The sequence below is a fragment of the Pongo abelii genome, chromosome 9 (assembly GCF_028885655.2).
Source record: "Pongo abelii isolate AG06213 chromosome 9, NHGRI_mPonAbe1-v2.0_pri, whole genome shotgun sequence".
NCBI lineage: Eukaryota > Metazoa > Chordata > Mammalia > Primates > Hominidae > Pongo > Pongo abelii.
The window spans coordinates 79,472,726-79,494,360 of record NC_071994.2 but is presented as its reverse complement, the minus strand read 5'-3'; the positions used below and the strand labels follow the sequence as shown (position 1 = coordinate 79,494,360).

Here is a 21,635-nt window from a genome sequence, read left to right as displayed (position 1 = left end):
CATTCCTTCATTCAGCCATTACTTATCTATCACCCACTGTTTGCAAGGAATAGTTCTGAGGTCTGGAGATAAAGACAAAGTCTTTGCCTTTGTGGAGCATATGTTCCATTGGAGGGAGCCAGCCAATAGGCAAATAAATGTCAGTTGATGATAAGTGCCAGGATACAAATAAAGCAGGATAGGGTGGAATAAAGGGTGCTGATAAGAGTAGAGGGGGATTTTAAAATCATTTTATAAAGAATGGTTAAGGAAGAATTATCTGATAAAGTGACATTTCAGCAGAGACTTGAAGGAAGACAGGGAATAAGCCATATGGATATCTGAGGGGAAATGTGTTTTCAGGCATAGTCACCATAGGGTACAAAGGCTTGGAGGAGAGAGTGTATATAGCCTGTTGGAGAAAGCCTTGGTGCCTGGAGCAGAGTGAGTGAAGTGGGGAAAAGTCGGAGATAAGGTCAGTGAAGTAGCAGGGTGAGATGAGGGGAGGAGGTAGAGGAAGGTAAGATCATATAAGGCCTTGTATGTCTTTGTAAGGACTTTGGCTTTTACATTGAGATTGGGGAAGCCACTGGAAGATTTTAAGCAGAGGAGAGTGATGTGATCTGAGACATATTTTAAATAGATCACCCTGGGAGGCAAGAATGAATCAGTTAAAAAGGATGTTGTAATATTCTAGGTCAGAGTTTCCCAACAATGGCGCTATTGACATGTTGGGCAGGATAATTCTTTGTTATGAGGGGATATACTATGCATTCTAGGATGTTTAATAGTATCCCTGGCTCCCACTTACTAAATGCCAGTAGCACTTACCCAGTTGTTTTAATCCAAAATTTCCCTAGACATTGCCAAATATCCCCTGGGGAGCAGAGCAAATCTGTCCTCCCCTCCCCAGCTCCTCTTCACCCCACTATTGAGATCCACTGTTGTACACAAAAGTTGCTGATGGTTTGGACCAAGGTGATAACAGTACAGGTGATGAGAAGTGGTTGGACCGTAGATCTGTTTTGAAGGTATAGTTGATAGAATTTGCTGATGGATGCCTGTGGGGGCTGATAGACAAAAAGTAGAGTAAAAAATCAATCAGATTTTTGGCTTAGTAACTGAAAGAGTAGAATTGCCATTTATTGAGGGGTGAGGGGAGGAAACACCTGAAGGAGGAACAGATTTTTGACCTGTTAAGTCTGACAATCAGTGGCACAGCTTTGTCTCCTATTGTCTTTAAAAATGCTTTTCTTTTTGAGGGTAAGAACTAGGTCATGTCGTCTTTGCATCCATAGTGACGAACATTGTGTCTGGCATGTAGAATATGTGCAATAAGTGGTGAATGAATGATGAGATTATTTACTATTTCCAAGAAGGACCAAGTTATTTACTATTTCCTAAACCTTTCATACTTTTTTCTCCTTTGGGCCTTTGTTTTTGTGATTCACTCAAGGGAAATCTCAATAGCTCTATGAAAATTTTACTCCTTCTTCAATACCAACCCAAATACTGCCTCTTCCATGAACCTTTTCCTAGTTCTGCAGGTATAATTAATGTCTCCTTTCTCTGCACTTCTTTGCCTTGTTTGAAATTCAAGTATACTTCGACTTATGACTGGTTGCTTTGACTTATGACTGACTGCCACTAAATAGATATATTAATACCTTTTTTTCATTTCCATCTTTCTTTTGCTTGTTTCTTTACTTACAGTGTTTTTATAAGCTACTATTATTATTTATTTTATACTCCACCTCATATCTAGATCTAAGAAGCTCTAGATCATCATTACTGAAAGTATACTCCACAGAAAGTGACCTTAACAGGCAATTGGCCTCACCATCTAATTACTACAAGAAAAAATTTCATCTCAGATGTTGTTTTAAATCCAACATCATCATTGTTGACTGATTTCCTTGTACATTTAACTGGTTGTGTCAGGAGATTTATAATTTTCACTTAGTACACATATTGTTTTAAAAGTTATTTGTGGTTGCAAAAGAACCCAATAAAAATAATGATTTTCAAATCCTTTAGGCACTTGAATCACACTAGTCATCAGTTATAAGCTATTAGATTGAAAGCTGTAGTCTCCAAACAAAACCAAATTTTTGAATGATTATTGATTATTTGCTTTTATAATAGAGTTAGCAGGAGTTGCAAACTCATATGCCTACAGAGGAGAGATAAGTGACTTAAAAAGGCCTGGTTAGGCTTAAGATGACTACAGAGACAAAACATTGCTGGCCAAGGTCCATGGCTTATAAGAATAATTTGTTAATTATTTACTTTGAAAACCAGAGGACTATTTAAATGAAAGGAGTTATTGCACTTAAAACATGTTAACTGCTAACTTGTGTAACTTCAGCACGTCATTTGAGATCTCCAGGATTTAATTTCTTTGAATGTACAGAGTCATCTCTAAAGTTGCTTTTACCTCATTTGATTCTGTTAGTAATAAATAAAACTGCTGGCATCTCACCAGTATGCCTCAATTGTGTTTCATCAGCGGGAACTAAACTTAGCCAAGTTTCCTATAGCAGCACCCACCATTGAAAGAGAGAGACAGTGTATTAGCCAGCCAGTTAACTTTGGTAACCAAACCAGCGTTTGGTTTTTCAGAACTGAAATCTAAAATAGAAGATGTTTGAATTTGATCCTTCCTGCTGAAGATATTAGTGGTTCTGCCTAATACTGTACATAGATGTTTTGTTGTTTCGTCTACCTGGTCCTATTATTTGGTTCAGTCATTTTTCTAGTGCAGCACTTTTTAGTTTTGTATTTGCCAACTTCCCCTATTATGGTGATTTCCTGGAGACGTAGGCCATTTCTAGGTCATCTTTAATCCTCAAAACCTGGAACAGGCAAGAGCACATGACAGATGTTTGAAAAATGTTTGAAGAGAGGCATACTTATTAGCTTTGTAGGTGATAAAAACTGAAAGAGAAAGCAAATATTTAGATGAGTAAGCTTGGAATGATGGGCTGAAGCCAACAAGATGAAATTTAAGAGGAAGACAATGAAGTTCTGCATTTTAAGTCTCAAAAGAAATGGCAACATATGGGCAGACTGGAGGAGACTTAGCATGATGCTATTCTTATGAAAATGGTGGTTTTGGCTGCTGAAGCTCAATGTCAGCCAAAGGCATTGCAGTGGATAAAAATCTAATGCAACTTCAGACTGAATTATTGGAAGTATTAAGTACAGTTAAAGGAGGTGATAGTTCCACTATGTTTTGCAAGGAACAGACTGCACTTAGAGTATCATGTTTCCCTCAGGGTACCAGGCAGTAAGAGGATCATTGCAAACAGGACTCTATTTAGTGGAGGGTGCTCTAGATCATCATTACTGAAAGTGTAGTCTGAACTGTTCCCAGCCCACAATGAGATAAGCATAGAAATTGAAAGTACTTAGAAATCTTTATAGCAATTTGTCAGAGTAATTTTATGTCTAATGAATCTAATAAAAAGGAAGATGAACTTTATCTTTTATGTCTTTGTTTCTTTCTCTTTTTTTGCTTGATACTTTTTTATTTTAATGTATTTTATTTTTTAGAGCAGTTTTAGGTTTATAGAAAAATTGTGTAGAAAATGCAGAATCCGGCTGGGCGCAGTGGCTCACGCCTGTAATCCCAGCACTTTGGGAGGCCGAGGCAGGTAGATCCCCTGAGGTCAGGAGTTCAAGACCAGCCTGGCCAACATGGTGAAACCCCATCTCTACTAAAAATACAAAAAATTAGCCAGGTGTGGTGGCGTGCACCTGTAATCCCAGCTACTCGGGAGGCTGAGGCACGAGGATTGCTTGAACCGGGGAGGTGGAGGTTGCAGTGAGCCAGGATCACGCCGTTGTACTCCAGCCTGGGCAACAGGAGTGAAACTCTGTCTCAAAAAAAAAAAAAAAAGAAAAAAGAAAAAAGAAAATACAGAATCCCCCTCTCCCCATTTCCTCTATTATCACCATCTCATTAATGTACAATTGATGAATCAATATTGATACATTATTATTGACTAAAGTACATAGTTTACATTAGGGTTTACTCTTTGGGTTGTATAGTTCTGTAGGTTTTGACAAATGCATAGTGTGTGTATCCACCATTATAGTATCATACAGTATAGTTTTACACCCTAAAAATGCCCTGTGCTTCACCTATTCATTCCTTAACCACTAACACCAACCTTTCAAATACCTGGCAGCCACTTATCTTTTTACTATTTCTGTAGTTTAGCCTTTTTCCAAATATCATGTAGTTGGAATCAGCCTTTTCAGACTGGCTTCTTTTACTTAGAAATCTACATTTCAGGTTCTTCCATGTCTTTTTGTGCGTTGATAGTTCATTTCTTTTTTTACTGAATAATACTCCATTGTATGACATACCACAGTTTATTCATTCAGTCTTGAAGGATATCTCAGTCACTTCCAGTTTTTAGCAATTCTGAATAAAACTGCAATAAACATTCATGAGCAGGTTTTTGTGTGAACATAGTTTTCAACTCATTTGAGTAAATGCCTAGGAATACTATAATCACATAATGATGATTCAGCCAGTGATGGGCCACATATATGATATAGCCATCATCACATATTAATGCAACACATTACTCATGTTTGTGGAGATGCTGGTGTAAACAAACCTGCTGTGCTGCCAGTCATATAAAAGTATAGAACACATAATTTTATATATATATATATATTTTTTTTGAGACAGAGTCTTCCTCTCTTGCCCAGGCTGGAGTGCAGTGGCGCAATCTCCGCTCACTGCAAGCTCCGCCTCCTGGGTTCACACCATTCTCCTTCCTCAGCCTCCCGAGTAGCTGGGACTACAGGTGCCCGCCACCACACCCAGCTAATTTTCTGTATTTTTAGTAGAGACGGGGTTTCACCATGTTAGCCAGGATGGTCTCGATCTCCTGACCTCGTGATCTGCCCACCTTGGCCTCCCAAAGTGCTGGGATTACAGGCATGAGCCACCGCACCTGACCAATTATATGTATTATATAATGCTTGATAATGATGATAAATGACTCTGTTACTTGTTTATATATTTATTATGCTTTTTGTTGTTATTTTAGAGTGTACTCCTACTTATAAAAAAAAGTTAACTGTAAAACAGCCTCAGGCAGGTCCTTTGGGAGGTCTTCCAGAAGAAGTCATTGTTACCATAAGAGATGTCAGCTCCATGCATGTTATTGCCCCTAAAGACCTTCCAGTGGGACAGGATGTAGAGGTGGAAGATACTAATATTGACAGTGGGACAAGATGTAGAGGTGGAAGACACTAATATTGACAGTCCTGACCCTGTGTAGGCCTAGACTAAAGTGTGTGTTTATGTGTTAGTTTTTAACAAAAAGTTTAAAAGGTAAAAAAATAAGAATAGACAGGTGTGGTGGCTCACACCTGTAATGCTAGCACTTTGGGAGGCCGAGACAAGTGAATAGCTTGAGCTCAGGAGTTGGAGACCAGCCTGGACAACATGGTGAAACTCCATCTCTACTGAAAATATAAAAATTAGCTGGGCATGGTGGCACACGCCTGTAATTCCAACTACTCGGGAGGCTGAGGCACAAGAATTGCTTGAACCCAGAAAGTGGAGGTTGCAGTGAGCTGAGATCATGCCACTGCACTCCTGCCTGGGTGACGGAGTGAGACTCTGTCTCAAATAATAATAATAATAATAATAATAATACAAAGAATACAAAAAAGCATATAGAATAAAGCTATAAAGAAAATATTGTGTAGCTGTACAATGTGCTTGTGTCTTAAGCCAAGTGTTACTGCAATAGAGTCAAAATGTTTTTAAAAAATTAAAAATTTATAAAGTAAAAACTCACAGGAAGTTAAGGTTAATTTATTATTGAAGGAAGAAAAAACATGTAAGTTTAGTTAACCCTAAACATATACTGTTTATAAAGTCTACAGTAGTGTACAATAATATCCTAGGCCTTTCCATTCACTTACCTCTCACTCACTGACTCACCCAGAGAAACTTCCAGTCCTGCAAGTTCCATTCATGGTAAATGCCCTTTACAGATGTACTGTTTTTCTTTTTAATCTTTTATGGCGTATTTTTACTGTACTTATTCTATGTTTATGTATGTTTAGATACACAAATACTATTGTGTTACAGTTGCCTAGTATTCAGTACAGTAACATGCTATACAAGTTTGTAGTCTTGGAGCAGTAGGCTATACCATATAGGCTAGGTGTGTAGTAGACTGTACCATCTAGGTTTGTATGTGTACACTCGGTGATGTTCGCATAACAATGAAATCACCTAATGACACCTTTCTCAGAATGTATGCCTGTCATTAAGTGACACATAACTATTTAGCTTTGTAAGAAATTCCTAAACTGTCTTCCAAAGTGGTTGTACCATTTTGCATTCTCACCAGCAATGAACGAGAGAGTTCCCGTTGCTGCATATCCCTGTCACCATTTGGTGTTGTCAGTGTTTTGGATTGTAGTTATTCTAATAGATGTGTAGTGATGTCTCATTGTTTTAATTTGCAGTTCTCTAATGATAAAAGATGCTGAGCATCTTTTCATACGCTTATTTGTTATGTGTATATCTTCCTTGGTGAAGTGTCTGTTCAGATCTTTTGCACAGTTTTTTTTTTTTTTTTAATTGGGTCACTTCTTACTGAGTTTTAAGAGTTCTGTGTATATTTTGATACAAGCCTTTTATTAGATGTGTTTTCTCCCAGTCTGTGGTTTGTTTCTTTGTTCTCTTAACACTGTATTTTGCAGAAATTTTAAATTTTAATCAAGTCTAACATGTCAGTTTTTTCTTTCATGGATCTGGCTTTTGGGGCTGTATCTAAAAAGTCATTGCCAAACCCAAGGTCATCTAGATTTTCCCCTACATTATATTTTAGACATTTTATAGTTTTGCATTTTGCAAATGCAATGGTCTGTGATCCATTTTGAGTTAATTTTTGTGAAAAGCATAAAGCCTGTGTCTAGGTTCATTTTTTTGGATGTGGATGTCCAGTTCTAGCACAATTTATTGAAAAGACTGTCCTTTCTTCATTGAATTTCCTTTTCTCTTTTATAGTCAGTTAACCACATTTGTGTGGGTCTATTTTGGGCTATTTACTTCAATTCCACTGATCTATTTATCTTATTTTTTTATTAATACCACATTGTCATTATCACTGTAGCTTTATAGCAAGTCAGTCTTCCAATAGATATCAATATAGTTATATCTATAAAAATATATTGCCTAGGCCACATCCCAGAACAACCGAGTCAGAGTCTCTGCTGGGACTCTAGTATATTTACACATATTTAAAGCTTTCCAAGTTATTCTGGTGGACAGGGAGAATTAAAAGCCACCATACTAAACCATAAAATCATCACCTCCTTGAAGATGTGGTTCTGTTCACTGATGTGTCTATCCCCAGTGACTTGCATAAGATGCTTAAATAGTTGTTGAATGAACAAACGACTAAAAGAACTGGGAGTATTTATCTTGGAGAAGAGAAAAAGTAGAGGGGCATAATAAATTAGCCTACATACATACATAGTTGCAAGCTTTTAATGTGACTTGCCCTGGAGGCTGTTGCTCCTGGAGCAGAATTAGAAATTTACAGAGAGCCACCTGGCTGAATGTGAGGAAACACTGCCTCATAGTGCTAGTGGAAAGTGAGCTCCTCATTCCTGCATATATTTCAGAAAAGCCTGGAAGACCATCTATAAGAGGATGCTGCATGGAGTGGGAAGTCGAGTAAGATAAGTTGCTATGATTATTGATTATTAGTTTGAAAAGCTGTGTCTAAGGCAGAGGACTACTTCTGGCTCTCATTCACCCTGTGTAAACTGGGATGACGGACATGGTGTGGGGTTAAAAAAAATCTTAAAATGACTTTGAAGCTGAATCCTCAGACTACAGCAACTCTCCGGGTCTCTATTATTGACCAATTCTTTCTTTCTTTTTTTTTTTTTTTTTCCTTTTTCTGTTTTTGAGATGGAGTTTCGCTCTTGTTGCCCAGGCTGGAGTCCAGTGGTGCGATCTCGGCTCATTGCAACTTCCGCCTCCCGGGTTCAAGGGATTCTCCTGCCTCAGCTTCCCGAGTAGCTGGGATTACAGGTGCCTGCCACCACCCAGCTAATTTTTTGTATTTTTAGTAGAGACAGGGTTTCACCATGTTGGCCAGGCTGCCTTGAACTCCAGAGCATTTACCAGATGTGTGGTCTTGGGGAAGTCACTGACTTCTTTCACCCATCGTATTCTGTTTTCCACCAAGTTCTGCTGCTGCTTCTTCCAAGCTGTGTCTTTAGAAAATAGGCTTGCTTCTTTTTACATTATCTTACAATATATTAGTCTAAATCATGACTATTTTCTGTTGCCTGAACCTCTGAGAGAATTTATTAACTTATTTCCATTCCTGCCCCCTTTCTCCACTGAACAGCCAGTGATCTTTTAAAAAATGTAAGTTAGAGTTTGTCATTCTGCTTTCAAACCTTTCAAAGCCTTCCCACTGCTAAAACTTGGAACAAAAGCCTAACTCCTAATTATGACCTGAAAGAGACACCGCATAATCTGACTTCTGTCATGTCTCTTAAGAGCAGGGTTTGGGAGGGGGAAGAGTGAGGTAATACTACTTCCTAGGGAGCATTTGCAAATGTGTGAAGGTGTGTTTTATTGTTTCAGTGATGTGGGAGGCACTACTAGAGGCACTACTAGTCTGGGCCATGTTGGTAAATGTTCTATAATGTGTTGTTCAGCTCAGGTTCCGTCACAATGCCTGATACACAATAGTTGGTTAAAAAATACTTATGTATGAGCCCTGGACATTTTCCCTGGACCTCCGTTTTGACGTATGTGAATTGGTATAGTGCCTACTTCATAAGGTTGTTTTGAGAGAGTCATAACATTTATAAAGTACCTAGTACACAATAGTTCTTAATAAATGGTAGCAGTGGCCAGGTGTGGTGGCTCACACCTGTAATCCACAGTTTGGGAGGCCGAGGGAGGAGAATTGCTTGAGAACAGGATTTGAGACCAGCCTGGGCAACATGGCAGACCCCATCTGTACAAAAAATACAAAAATAACTGGGTGTGGTGGCAGGTACCTGTAGTCCCAGCTACTTGGGAGGCTGAGGTGGGAGGATCACCTGAGCCCGGGAAGGTCAAGGCTGCAGTGAGCCAAGATCCAACCACTGCACTCCAGCCTGGGCACACAGCAAGACTCTTGTCTCAAAATAATAATAATGTAGCAGCTGCTGAGCTTTCTTTGCTTAGAAGCAGCTATAGGGGCCCACCTAGCATTCTTCCTGGAGCATTAGAATTAGAACCTGGCACGTTTGGGGACGGGGGAGGTGTATCTCTTTCTCTGAGGCCTAATCTGAATCGTAGGTCTGACCTGAGGAATCCTAGAAGAGACTCCTCTATACTCATCTGTAGAAACTAAGGCACAGAGGAGCTCTGGTTGTCTTTCTTGACTCTGGAGCTCACACAGGACTCTGACAAGCCCTGGAAAACCTGGCCCTGGAGAGAAATTACCTCCTGCTGGAGACTGGGTGGGGAGAATAGCTGAGAGGGTGGGAAGATAGCTGTCTCCCCGCCCTCAGCTCTGCTTTGCTGAAAAGGAGAAGCGCGCGGCTTCCTCCCGCCTCCTTCTCTCCTTTCTTCCCCCGCCCCTTCTGTTTCGCCAACCCCGACGCGGCGCCTTCGCTGCCGCCCTGCGAGGGCGCGAGCGTGCTGCACCTCGGGAGCTGGCGGCTGAGCTGCCAGGAGCCCAGCCCAGCTGAATCGAGCGGAGCCGGTGGAGCAGGGGCCTTGTGGGTACCCGGCTGGGCAGGGAGAGGTGCGGCTCTGCGACGGAAACAATCGCCAGAGATGCCGGGGCCAGCTTTCCCCACCAGGTAATGCCGGCCGTGTCTGGGGCTCCCCTAGCTGGGCCGGGTTCTGGGTGATCTCCGCCGGCTTTCGGAGAGTGGTGACACGGGGTCCAGTAGATTTTGAGGGGTGTCTTACTTTCCTCTTAACTTAAGGGACCCTAAATGAGAGAAGGGGCCGAGGGTGGAACCTTTAGATGAGCCCACCCAGGGCTAGGCCTGCACTGGAATCAGAGCTCTGCCCAGGGAAGGGTGTGAAGGGGAAGCTGCGCCTTTGGGGAACTGCTCAGCCTCAGAAGCTCTGCTCTTTTGCAAGCCCTCTTCTGCTTGGTGGCCAAGGTGGTGCTTTCCTCTGCCTTGGCTTAGTCGCTGGCCTGCTGGGACTGTGGGGGATTTTCTCTGTTAAGAGGTTGAGTGAACTGGGAGGGAGGAGACCTGGGGGGACTGGTCCTATTCAGACATCCTCTGTGGCTTGAGTTGCCATGTCTGTACAGTGAAGGACTTGACATTGTTTGTTACTCTGGCTTTTCCAGACCGTGAAACCATCTTTTGGAAAGGTGAGCTGGTTTAAAGTGCTAAAATGGGCTGCAGAGATGTCCCCCTCAACACTGTAGAAGAGAGGAGAACTTGGGAAGTAGACCTTGGTATCCTGTCTTCCAGCCAGCCTTTTGAATGGCATCTTGCTGGTTCTTCAGGGGCAAAGCAGAGACTGAGAATGCTGATGCTTATTTTAGTGTGGTGCATAGGTGTGTTAGGTGTAGGGAGGTAGGGTTGGGAAGTAGAAGGTCAAGGTATGTTAATGGTTCTAAAGTGGCCAGTTTTTCTGTCCTTAGGTATGAAGTTGCGTTAAACTAGACTCTCTTCTCTGGAGCCCCTTCCTTATTCTGCTAAGTTAATGACAGACCTGGCTGTGGTAATATCTTAATCACTATAATTCTTTCCTTCTTTATTACCTGGCACTCAGAAGCTCATGTCAGGCCCGATAATAACCTACTTTGATTATTTTGGACCTCTTTCCTCCCCCTAGTTTTTTCATGACTCTACATCTTCCTCTCCTCACTTTTCTTTCTATTTCCTCCTCCTGATCGTTTTTCCTGCCCCCTGCTTACCTTTTCTCCCGCCGTCCCCTTCACCCTTCCTCCTCCCCCATGCTTCGCCTTTTGTATTTCTCCCCGTGTAGCCAGTCTTTCCTTCCCTCTCTCGGATCCTCCCCCTCTTGATGAGGCTTTCTTCTCTTTTCTAAAGTTTTTGGTTAAGCTTTCTTATTATTAGTAGGTTACTGGTTTATAGAAACCTTTTCCTGTGTTTATGAGGTCCAAACATTGTTTTCTACCTAAGTCACTTGCTTCTATCTTTTACCTCCAAATTCTCTCTTCCCCAGGATCATTCTCTCTCTTTACCACCTCTGTGCCTTGCCTTGGGCCAGCCAACAAGCACTCCCTCTTCCTGCATTTGTTTCCCATCTTTTCTGGTGGTGGTGAGGCAGCAGGTAGGCAGTAGGGAATAAGCAAGATGGGAAGTGGGGGGCCTGAGTGGGAGGAGAGCAAGAATGTCAAGTAGTGCTGGGCAGAGGCTCAAGTTCCCTTTAGTGAGATGAGTGACTGGGAGGACCAGAAACTATGGCAGCTGTGAGATAGTGCTGATCTAGAGGAAAGGAGGTAGCCCAGGGAAGAAGAGGGAGGATAGCAGGGATGGGTTGGAGGGACAGGAGGAGGAGGAGGCCTGGAGAAGACAGTGCTCTTTTGAAGAAGAGGGTGGCCTGGACAAGATAGGGGTTATTTGGGGTAGGGGGTGTGTGTAGAAAGAGAAAGATTATAGTCTGGGAAAGGGGACTATAGAGGTTAATTATCTTCCCCTTTGATGACTGGCTTTTTGAACTGATTTCTACTCAGCAAATTTTTTTTTAGTTAAAAAATTTTAAAGAATTTACCATGTTTATCATGTTTAAGTGTACAGTTCAGTTTCAGTAAGTACATTTATATCTTTTTTTCCCCCTTCATCCTCCTCACTCCCTTTCCTGGCCTTTGGTAACCACCAGTCTACTCTGTATCATCATGAGATCTACTTTTTTTACCTCCCACATATGAGTGAGAACATGTGATATTTGTCTTCCTGTACCTGGCTTTTTTTTTGCCTGAAAAAATGGTCTCCAGTGTCATCCATGTTGCTACAAATGACAGGATTTTATTCTTTTTTATGGCTGAATAATATTCCGTTGTGTTTAAGTATACAGTTCAGTTTCAATAAGTACATTTATATCCTTTTTTCCCCCTTCATCCTCCCTACTCCGTTTTCTGGCCTTTGGTAACCACCAGTCTACTCTGTATCATCATGAGATTCATCTTTTTACCTCCCACATAAACATTTACCATGTTGGGGTAAATGACAGGATTTCATTCTTTTTTATGGCTGAATAATATTCCGTTGTGTGTGTGTGTGTGTGTGTGTGTGTGTATATATATATATATATATACACAGTTTCAGTTTGGCTGTTATGAATAGTGCTACAGTATTCATGGGAGTGTGATATCTTTCATATATTGATTTGCTTTCTTTTAGATATATACTCAATAGTGGAATTGCTGAATCATATGATAATTCTATTTTTAGTTTCTGAGGAACCTCCATGCTATTCTCCATAGTGGCTCTACTAATTTACATTTTCACCAACAGCATATGAGGGTTCCTCTTTCTCCCCATCCTTGCCAGCATCTATTATTGCCTGTCTTTTTCTTTTTCTTTTCTTGAGACAGGGTCTTGCTCTATTGCCCAGGCTGGAGTGCAATGGTACGATCATGGCCTACTGCAGCTTCAACCTCCCAGGCTCAAGCAGTCTCCTACCTCAGCCTCTGAAGTAGTTGAGACTGCAGGCACATGTCAGCATGCCTGGCTAATAAAAAAAAAAAAATTTTTTTTTTTCAGAGGTGTGGTCTCCCTATGTTGCCCAGGGTTGTTGTGAACTCCTGGGCTCAAATGATCTGCCTGCCTTGGCCTCCCAAAGTGTTGAGATTACAGACATGAGCCATCGTGCCCAGCCTTTGCCTGTCTTTTTGATACAAGCCATTTTAACTGGAGTGAGATGATATCACATTATGGTTTTGATTTGCATTTCTCTGATGTTAGTGATGTTGAGCATTTTTTTCATGTACCTGTTGGTTATTTGTATGTCTTGTTACGAAAAATGTCCGTTCAGATCTTTGCCAGTTTTTAAATTGGATTACTTGTTTTTTTGCTATTAAGTTGTTTGAGCGCCTTATATATTCTTTTTTTTTTTGAGAGACGGAGTCTTGCTCTGTTGCCCAGCTAGGAGTGCAGTGGCGGGATCTCGGCCCACTGCAAGCTCCGCCTCCTGGGTTCACACCATTCTCTTGCCTCAGCCTCCCAAGTAGCCGGGACTACAGGCGCCAGCCACTACGCCCGGCTAATTTTTTGTATTTTTAGTAGAGACAGGGTTTCACCGTTTTAGCCAGGATGGTCTCGATCTCCTGACCTCGTGATCCGCCCGCCTTGGCCTCCCAACGTGCTGGGATTACAGGCGTGAGCCACTGCGCCCGGCCTGAGCGCCTTATATATTCTTGTTATTAATCCTTTGTCAGATGGATAACTTACAAATATTTTCTCCCATTTTGTGGGTTGTCTCTTCACTTTGTTAATCAACAAAATTTTTGTGAGCACTGTCCTTAAAGCGGGAGAGTTAGAGGGAAAGCAGAGATGAGAACGACAAGATTACTGTTTTATTGGCACTCACTGTCAGAATGTGGAATGTGTGTGTGTGTGTGTGTGTGTGTGTGTGTGTGTATTTCTCCATAGTGGCTCTACTAATTTACATTTTTGCCAACAGCATATGAGGGTTCCTCTTTCTCCCCATCCTTGCCAGCATCTATTATTGCCTTTTTCTTTTTCTTTTCTTTTCTTGAGACAGGGTCTTGCTCTGTTGCCAGGCTAGAGTGCAATGGTACGTACGATCGTGTGTATGTGTGTGTGTGTGTGTATGTATACATACATACACACACACACAGAGCTTTGAATGTTGCTTCCATCCATTATCAAATATCTCTGAACCATCTACTCTATGCTAATTATGGTACTAGGTTGGTGGGGATACAAAAATTGAAACTGGCCTCAGTTGCTGCCCTCAAATGCAGATCAAGGAATGTGGAAGCTCATGTGGTAAGTATTGTAGAAGGAAGCACAAGGGGCTGTGATAATGCAGAAGAAGGCACTTTTGATTTAGCAAGACAGTGGCAGAGCTAGGACCTAAACTTAAGTCTTCTCTGAAGGTGATATCTATTCTCTTAAACCCTGTTATCTCCTGAGTTTGTGTATACATACAGTGTACAAAGAGTTTTCCTATATCCTCTTTTCTGCCTACTTTTGGTGCTAGACTCTAGGTACTGCTGACATGAAAAAAAGAACAATCCCATGTGGCAGGTCACTGTGCCATAGCCAAACACTCATTACCTTGGAAGGGAAACAGACTTCGTCCCTGTTAACTTCTGGCTCGAGGCCACTTGGGTGACTATATGCTGAGCTCCCTCTATGAGTCATTTGATCTCTTCCTTCCTTTCCTCCCTGTTGCATTTTCTTAAATTCAATTTCTGGCGGGCTGTAGAGTCCAGAGACCAGATGCAGCTAGGCTAGGCATTTTTACTTCCACTGGCCTCTATAGAATAGAGATTTAACACCTCATAGGGTTGGTGAGGATCAGATGAAATAATGAATGTGTGAAAATGCTTTGTAAAGTGCTATATAGATATTATTGTGGTTGTTCCCGAATGCATTTTCAAGCTGTGAAAAAATGCTCAGATGCTATAGCCTGAAAGCCTAGGGTTGCCACTGACAGGCAAGAATAGGCACTCAGTATAGACACCAAGATTTCCAAGACCCTTTCTCTGCCCTCGAAAAACTCACAGACTAATAGGAGAGGATTGAGCCTCAATCCTCCATGAGTAAAGGAAAAGGAGTGGGGTAGATAGGACTTTAGGACTGGTAATTTAGTTCCATGGCGAAACAAAAACCATGAAGTATGTGCTTTATTTAAGGTCAAACAGATAGTAGGTGGCAATTATAAAAGATACTTTTAGTGACTTCTTATGATGTAACACAAAAAGGGGAAGGGGGACTTAAAAGTAGATTGACTTCAGTTCAAATCCTAGTTCTACCACTTACTGTTACCTGATTTTTAATCTTTTTAAGCTTCATATATAAAAATGGAAGATATTCATACCTACTTTGAAGGGTTATTATAAAGCTTAAAAATAATCATATAAAAAAAGAAATAATAATAATTATATAGTGGGCACTTAATAGCTATACTTATTCTACAAGTCGCCTGACTCCTAGGCTATTAAGGGCCCCTCTTCTGGATTCATGCAGCACCTATGTCTTTCCTCTCACCAACCAATAGTGGCAGTTACCATATTGTATTGTTATTGTGGTTAATGTATCTGCCTTTCCCATTAGTCTGTGAGATTTTTGAGGGCAGGGACAGGGTCTAGTAAATCTTGGTGTTAATACTGGGTGTCTACTTTTTTTTCCTTTGAGATCGTATCTCTCTCTGTTGCCTAGCTGGGAGTGTAGTGGAGCAATCTCAGCTCACTCACTGCAGTCTTGACCTTTTGGCTCAAGCAATCCTCCCACCTCAGCCTCTTGAATAGCTGGGACTACCGGTGCATGCCACCACACCTGACTAGCTTTTGTATTTTTTTTGTAGAGAAAGGGTTTCACCACATTGCCCAGGCAGACCCAGATCTCAAACTCCTGAGCTCTAGTGATCCACCCACCTCAGCCTCCCCAAAGTGCTGGGATTACAGGCATGAGCCACTGCACCTGGCTTTGAGTGCTTACTCTTGCCAAGTCCTATTTAGTTGCTGAGTATACTTTGGTAAGCACAGCAGACTTACAAAAGCATATCATTGCTCCTTTACAAAGCTTATCATTTATTGAGGGAGATATATAATAAATAAACAAATATAATTACAACTCATGATGATGCTGTGAAAACCAAGAGTTCCATTTGGTCTTGTTAGATTTGAGGTACTGATGAGAAACGCAGGTGGAGTTGACTAAGAGATGGTTTTTAGGCTGAAGAGAGCTGTTTAGTCTAGAGATCAAAACTTGGGCATCATCAACGTATTAATAATATGTAAAGCCATGAGAATGGAGGAAATATTCTTGGGAAAAGTGTAGTGTATCAGTAAGGAAGGTTCTGAGCAAGGAAGGTCCCAAGCCTTGGATGTGTGGATGATAGCTGGAGAAGGAGGATTCTGCAAACGAGGTAGGAGTAGACAGAAAGATGTAAGGAAGGCCAAGTGAGTGTACTTCCCTAGAAGACAAGAAAGTAGAGTATTTGAAAGGGAAGAGAGGTCAATTGCGTTTAATGCTGCCAAGATACTGAGTAACGTGAGGACAGAAAAATAAGCATTTGATTTGGCAAGATGGGGATAATTGATAATCTTGACAAGACTGCTTTTGATGAAATGGTAGATTGTTAGTTGGCAAACAGAAGGGGAGGAAGTGGAGATAGTTTAAGTAGACAGTTGTTCTGAGAAGTTTTGCTCTGAAGGGGAGCAGAGAAATAAGTGGTATTTGGAGGAGGATGTGGGTGTCAAGGGAAGGGTGTGTGTGTGTTTGTGTGTGTGTATGTCTGTGTCTGTGTGTCTGTCTGTCTTTGAATAGGAGACACCAAAACTTGTTTATGTTCATCCAGTATTTCTCAGATCAGTCCAGAAATTTAGATACCATCTTAATTTTTCTTTTTTTATCACATGCTGTATCTAATCTTTAAATCATTTGACTCTACTTTCAAAATGTATCTGCCTTTGAATTACTTCTCTCCCCCTATTGCCAATCATCTAAGCCATCATTAGTTCTCACCTGGATTATTGCAATAACTCCTTAATGGTCTCTCCACTGCTGCATTGTTCCCCGGCAGCCTGTTCTCCTCTGCTGCTAGAGTGGTCTATTTAAAAACATAAATCAGATCAGTGCTCAAAACCCTTCAGTGTCTTTCCACACTTGCTGCAAAAGCCAAATTTATTGTGGCCTATAAAGTTCCACACTGTCTGACCTCTGGTTACATCTCTGATCTCAGTCCCTTACCACATTTCTCTTTGTTTACTCTTTAGTCTTGCCAATCTTTTTGCTGTTCTACATGCCCAGTGTATTCTCATCTAAGACATTTGTACTTATTACTCCTTTGCTTAAAATGCTTTTCCAGATATTACTGTGATTTGCTGTCTCATTTAATTGAGGTCTTAAGTAACTGTTTCTCAGAGAAGCCTGTCTTGATTATCTTCTCTTATGTACCATGCCCCATGCATGCCCCTCCCCCTCATATTCACACATACACGTGGACTTGATATTGTATATTTGTGTATTTCTCTGTCTGCATCTCTTACTAGACCATAAACTCTATGAGCACAAGGCCTTTCTCTTATTCAACTAGATTAGTATTGGTACTTTGTAGATGCTCAATAAATGTTTGTTGAATGACTGAATATATCTAACAGAGAAGGAAAGGCTGACAGCTGAAAGAGCAGATTATTCCAGGTGAGAAGGAGTGAAGGAATACAGGGATAAGAGAGAATTGGCTTTGGATGAGAGGAAGAACACCTCCTTCATTGTAACTGGAAGGAAGAAGGAGAACATGGATGCAGATACAGGGAGGCACATAGATTTGAGGGTAGGAAGATGTAGTTCTTCCAAGATTTCTGTTTTCTCATTGAAAGTAAGCTCATTGGCCGGGTGCAGTGGCTCACGTCTGTAATCCCAGCACTTTGGGAGGCCGAGATGGGTGGATCACCTGAGGTCGGGAGTTCGAGACCAGCCTGGTCAACATGGTGAAACCCTGTCTCTACTAAAAATAAAAAATTAGCCTGGTGTGGTGGCATGTGTCTGTAGTCCCAGCTACTCGGAGACTGAGGCAGGAGAATCACTTGAACCCCTGAGGCGGAGGTTGCAGTGAGCCGAGATTGCGCCACTGCACTCTAGCCTGGGCGACAGGGTGAGACTCCATCTCAGAAAAAAAAAGAGAAAAAGTAAGCTCATTAGCTAAAGGGAAGGGCTAGTGGAAAATCCAATTGAATTCCCATTGAGGTAGGGTAATCATATGTAGGAAAGTGTCTTAGCCTATTTTGTGTTGCTATGATAGAATACCACAGACTAGGTAATTTCTAAAGAAAAGAAACATATTTCTTAAAGTTCTAGAGCTGGGAAGTCCAAGGTACCTGCATCTGGTGAGGGCCTTCTTGCCGTGTTATTCCGTGGTAGAAGGTGGAAGGGCAAGAGAGCAAGAGTAACAAGGGAAGCGGGGGTGAACTCATCCTTTTGATCAGGAACCTACTCTCTTGATAACTAATTTACCCCTATGATAATGACATTAATTCATTCATGAGGCCAGAGCCCTCATGACCCAATCACCTTTTAAAGATCTCACCTCTCAACACTTGCAGTGAGGATTAAGTTTCCAATACTTGAACTTTGGGGCACACATTCAAACCAAAGCAGAAGGTAATCATAACTTTCAAGTGAAAGCAGTTAACTGGGTTTTGTAATGTTCTCTAGGACATTTGGCTGCTTCAGTATAATAACAGTTGGGAGAAAGTTGAATTCAACTATCCTAAAGCTAGGATTTTGCCAGTTAAATTTTGGAAAAGGAGGGAAGGGCAAGGGGTTGATGGTTTTTGATGTTTGAGTAGTTTTGATGGATCATGATTAGATAAAGAGAGAAAAAAAGGCAGGGGACTGCTGGATAGTTTATTGGAGCTCAAATTGAAGTCTAGGAATTGTGGTGGAAATTCTTGAGCAAGGTTGTCTCTGGAGTGTGTATGATTCATTCTAGATACTGGAATTGTTGCACATTTTGGTGATAAGGTCCTGGGTGTAATCATGAGAGTATTGGCTAACTTGGACTGGAGGTCAGAAAATGGAGTGGCCAGGGTGTTGACATGATCATCATTGTGGCTGTTGAAGTCACCTAGAATGATGACTAGAGGGGTTCAGAAGAAGATTGAACCAGGAACGAAAGCCTTTCAGTGGGAGTGACCAGAAAGTGAATAGTAGTCTGCAAAGATGTGCGATAGCAGCCAGTGGAAGCTACTCAAAGGAAAATATAGGTTTTTACAAGAGGAAGATAAATACATGGTTCGGAAATGGCACCGAAAATTAAGGACTACACTGATAGGTAGGGTGTAAGAAGGAAAACAGCTTCCCATTGAGAGGGCTTGTAGAGAAGCCTCTTCTTCAGGGCATAGCCAGATTTCTTTTAAGGTAAAGGAGCAAGAGTGTAGCCAGTGGCAAATGAGAAGTTCCAGCAGGAATAGTGGAAGGGTTCCAGAGTCATGATAGGGGGAGGGAATTTGGTCAGGTTAGAGGGTTCACAGAAAAGTTTGGAGATGAGAGTTTGAGTGATCATGGATGACTGAAGTAAATGAAAACTGTAGGACTGATTGATTGATTTAGTCCTAATTACCTTTTAGAGGAGGGAGGACAGTCCCATTTTCATGCTATGGTTTTTGACGCTTTGAGATAAACTTTTCCATTGAGGCAGCATTTGGCAATGTGGGAAATCAGGACATGTTCAGGCAGAGATTGGCTGGAAGGTCAACCAACTAGGAGACAGTACAATAGATTCCATTGTTTCCTGGGAGGTTGAACAAAGTGGCCCCTTTATGGTTCCTTCCAGCTCTCCGATTTGTAAGGGCTTCAACTTTACCATTGCAGGTCATCCAATGGGAGGTTTGGTGGTTTGAAGGTTAAATTTGAATTTTTGCCTGAATTATTGGGAATAACTCAACTGGGGTTGCAGATTAGGAATTTCCCAAGATGGTAGGCAGAGGATTATAAGACCTGTAAGTATTGGTTTCTGGAAGTAACTCTAGTGACTGTCTGCAAGGTGGTAGGAGTGAGGAAGTTGCGTAGGTGTGGATGGGGGTGGGGAGGATTAGAGGTACAGAGCCAGCCTAAGAGAACTTCAGTCCCTCACTCTAAATTTCTCTGCCGTTTCCACTTCACTTTGCTGCCTCTCATGCTTCTCTAATTGTAGGAAGCCTCCCAGATACAGTCACTTGTTCATTCTGTCTCAAATTACGTAATTAGTGTAGAAAGAGAGTTTTCAAGAGAATAATCAGAAGCTAGTCATGTTTTTATCACTCTTTCATTTAGTGATCTTAGGTAAATTGCATACCCCTATAGGTTCCAGGTTCCCATAAAATAAAGGTGTTTATTTTATAAAAATAAAACTGGCTGATTCTTCAGGATCCTTTTAGCTCCTGTGTTTTTTCTGCTAACCCAGGCTGCCTTAGTCAGTGAACCTTGGCTAATTACCAGGTGTGTACCAGCTCAGCCTAGGGATATAGAGATTAAACAAACTTCAGTTTTTTCCCTTGAGTTATTCATGGCCTGGTGAGGACAAGAAGCATGGATTATGGTTGATATAATGAAGTTTGGAAATTGTTGCACAGAAGTACATATAGAATGCTATTACATTTCAGGAGCAGAAGTAGTGGGATCTGTTAAATTTGGGGGAAAGATAGAGGTGAGGGGCTTCTGTGAAGGTTTCATAGGGGAAGTGAGTCAGGTTGGGCCTTGAAGAATGAGTAGGAGTTTGCTTGGCAGACAAGTTGGGGCATTTTAGGCAGAGAAAACAGCATAGGCAAAGGCAGGAACATGAAAGCATAGTGAGCTGGAATGACATGTTTAGGGAAGAGTAGAGATGAAACTAGAAAGATAGGTGGGGGAAGGGAACAAATATTTGTTGAACATTTATTTTGTGCCAGGCAGCATTTTAGGTGCTTTTATATATGCTTGTTAATTCTCGTGATAACTTTATAAAGTAGGTAGTCTTGTTTGCGTTTTACGTGAAAGGAAACTGAAGATCAGAAAGTAAAGTAGCTTTCCTAACCACGCAGAAACAGCCAACAGTTTTCCTCCCTGTTGCTCTAGCAGTTGTTGCTAAACCAGAGCAAGTGGCTGGGCTGCATAGTGGGAGTATCTTTGACATGTTAGAAGGACATCCCTCAGCAAATTCAAGACTGCAGCATTCCAGTCCCCTGCCAAAGAAAACCTCCTGGCACAATATAATTAAAGATCAGATTCTCATAACCAGGCGTCAAGGGCATACAGTACTCCCCAGTTCTGGATGGAGTGTTGGTCATGCCAGTTGCAGCTGCTGTGGGCTGTTTGGACTAAGAAGTGTAATTAGTATGTGGAACAGGTTTTATTTCTTCTTCTTGAGTTAATATTAGAGGTTATCTAGTCCTTTCCTTTGCCTCTAGAGTCAGCAGTGTAGTGTGATGTAGTGGTTGTATCACCACACAGGCCTAATTTCAGGTTCCTGCCTCTGCTGCCCACTAGCTGTATGACTGGCAGCATCTTTGAAACTTTGCTTCTTCTCACTTGTTTACTGTTCTGTCTTCAGCACTTCATGCATAGCTTGTCAAACAGTAGGTGATGAATTAATACTTGCACTGATGAATGAGAAAAATGATACCAAATAGATTTCCAAGTTTTTGGTAAACTCCAAAGTGTGATCTAATGTTAGTGATTATTAAAACAGCCCCAAATAACGCTTAAATCCTAGTTGTAAAAATGATTAATCCTGAAGGTTTTCTGTGGAAACTGTTTGTAGAATTTTAGCAACTCTATTAGGCAGTGTAGAAGACTCTCTTAAACTCCAGGTCTCATTGCGTGACTTGGACTAAGCACCAGAATTCATTTATCTTCTGTGATGCTTAGTCCCATTGTGTGAACTCAAGGCATCACTGAGTCCTCAGTGCAGATGGGTAGCAGATGGTCTCCTCCTCCAGGCAATACCTCTT

At 41.4% G+C, this 21,635-nt stretch overlaps 1 protein-coding gene across 14 annotated transcripts in view; it reads left to right on the top strand.

Moving 5' to 3' along the window:
• PAK1 (p21 (RAC1) activated kinase 1) overlaps positions 1-21,635 on the top strand; it is a 269,840-nt gene that overhangs the window by 166,509 nt on the left and 81,696 nt on the right. The window contains exon 1 of one of the 14 annotated variants that reach the window (XM_024255141.3): positions 9,589-9,843. The exons of 12 other annotated variants lie outside the window; for them this stretch is intronic. The gene's annotated coding sequence lies outside the window, so the exon portion shown is untranslated. Of the gene's footprint in view, positions 1-9,588; positions 9,844-21,635 lie in introns of those variants that run through there. One more of the 14 variants, XM_009246858.4, reaches the window with a different exon arrangement.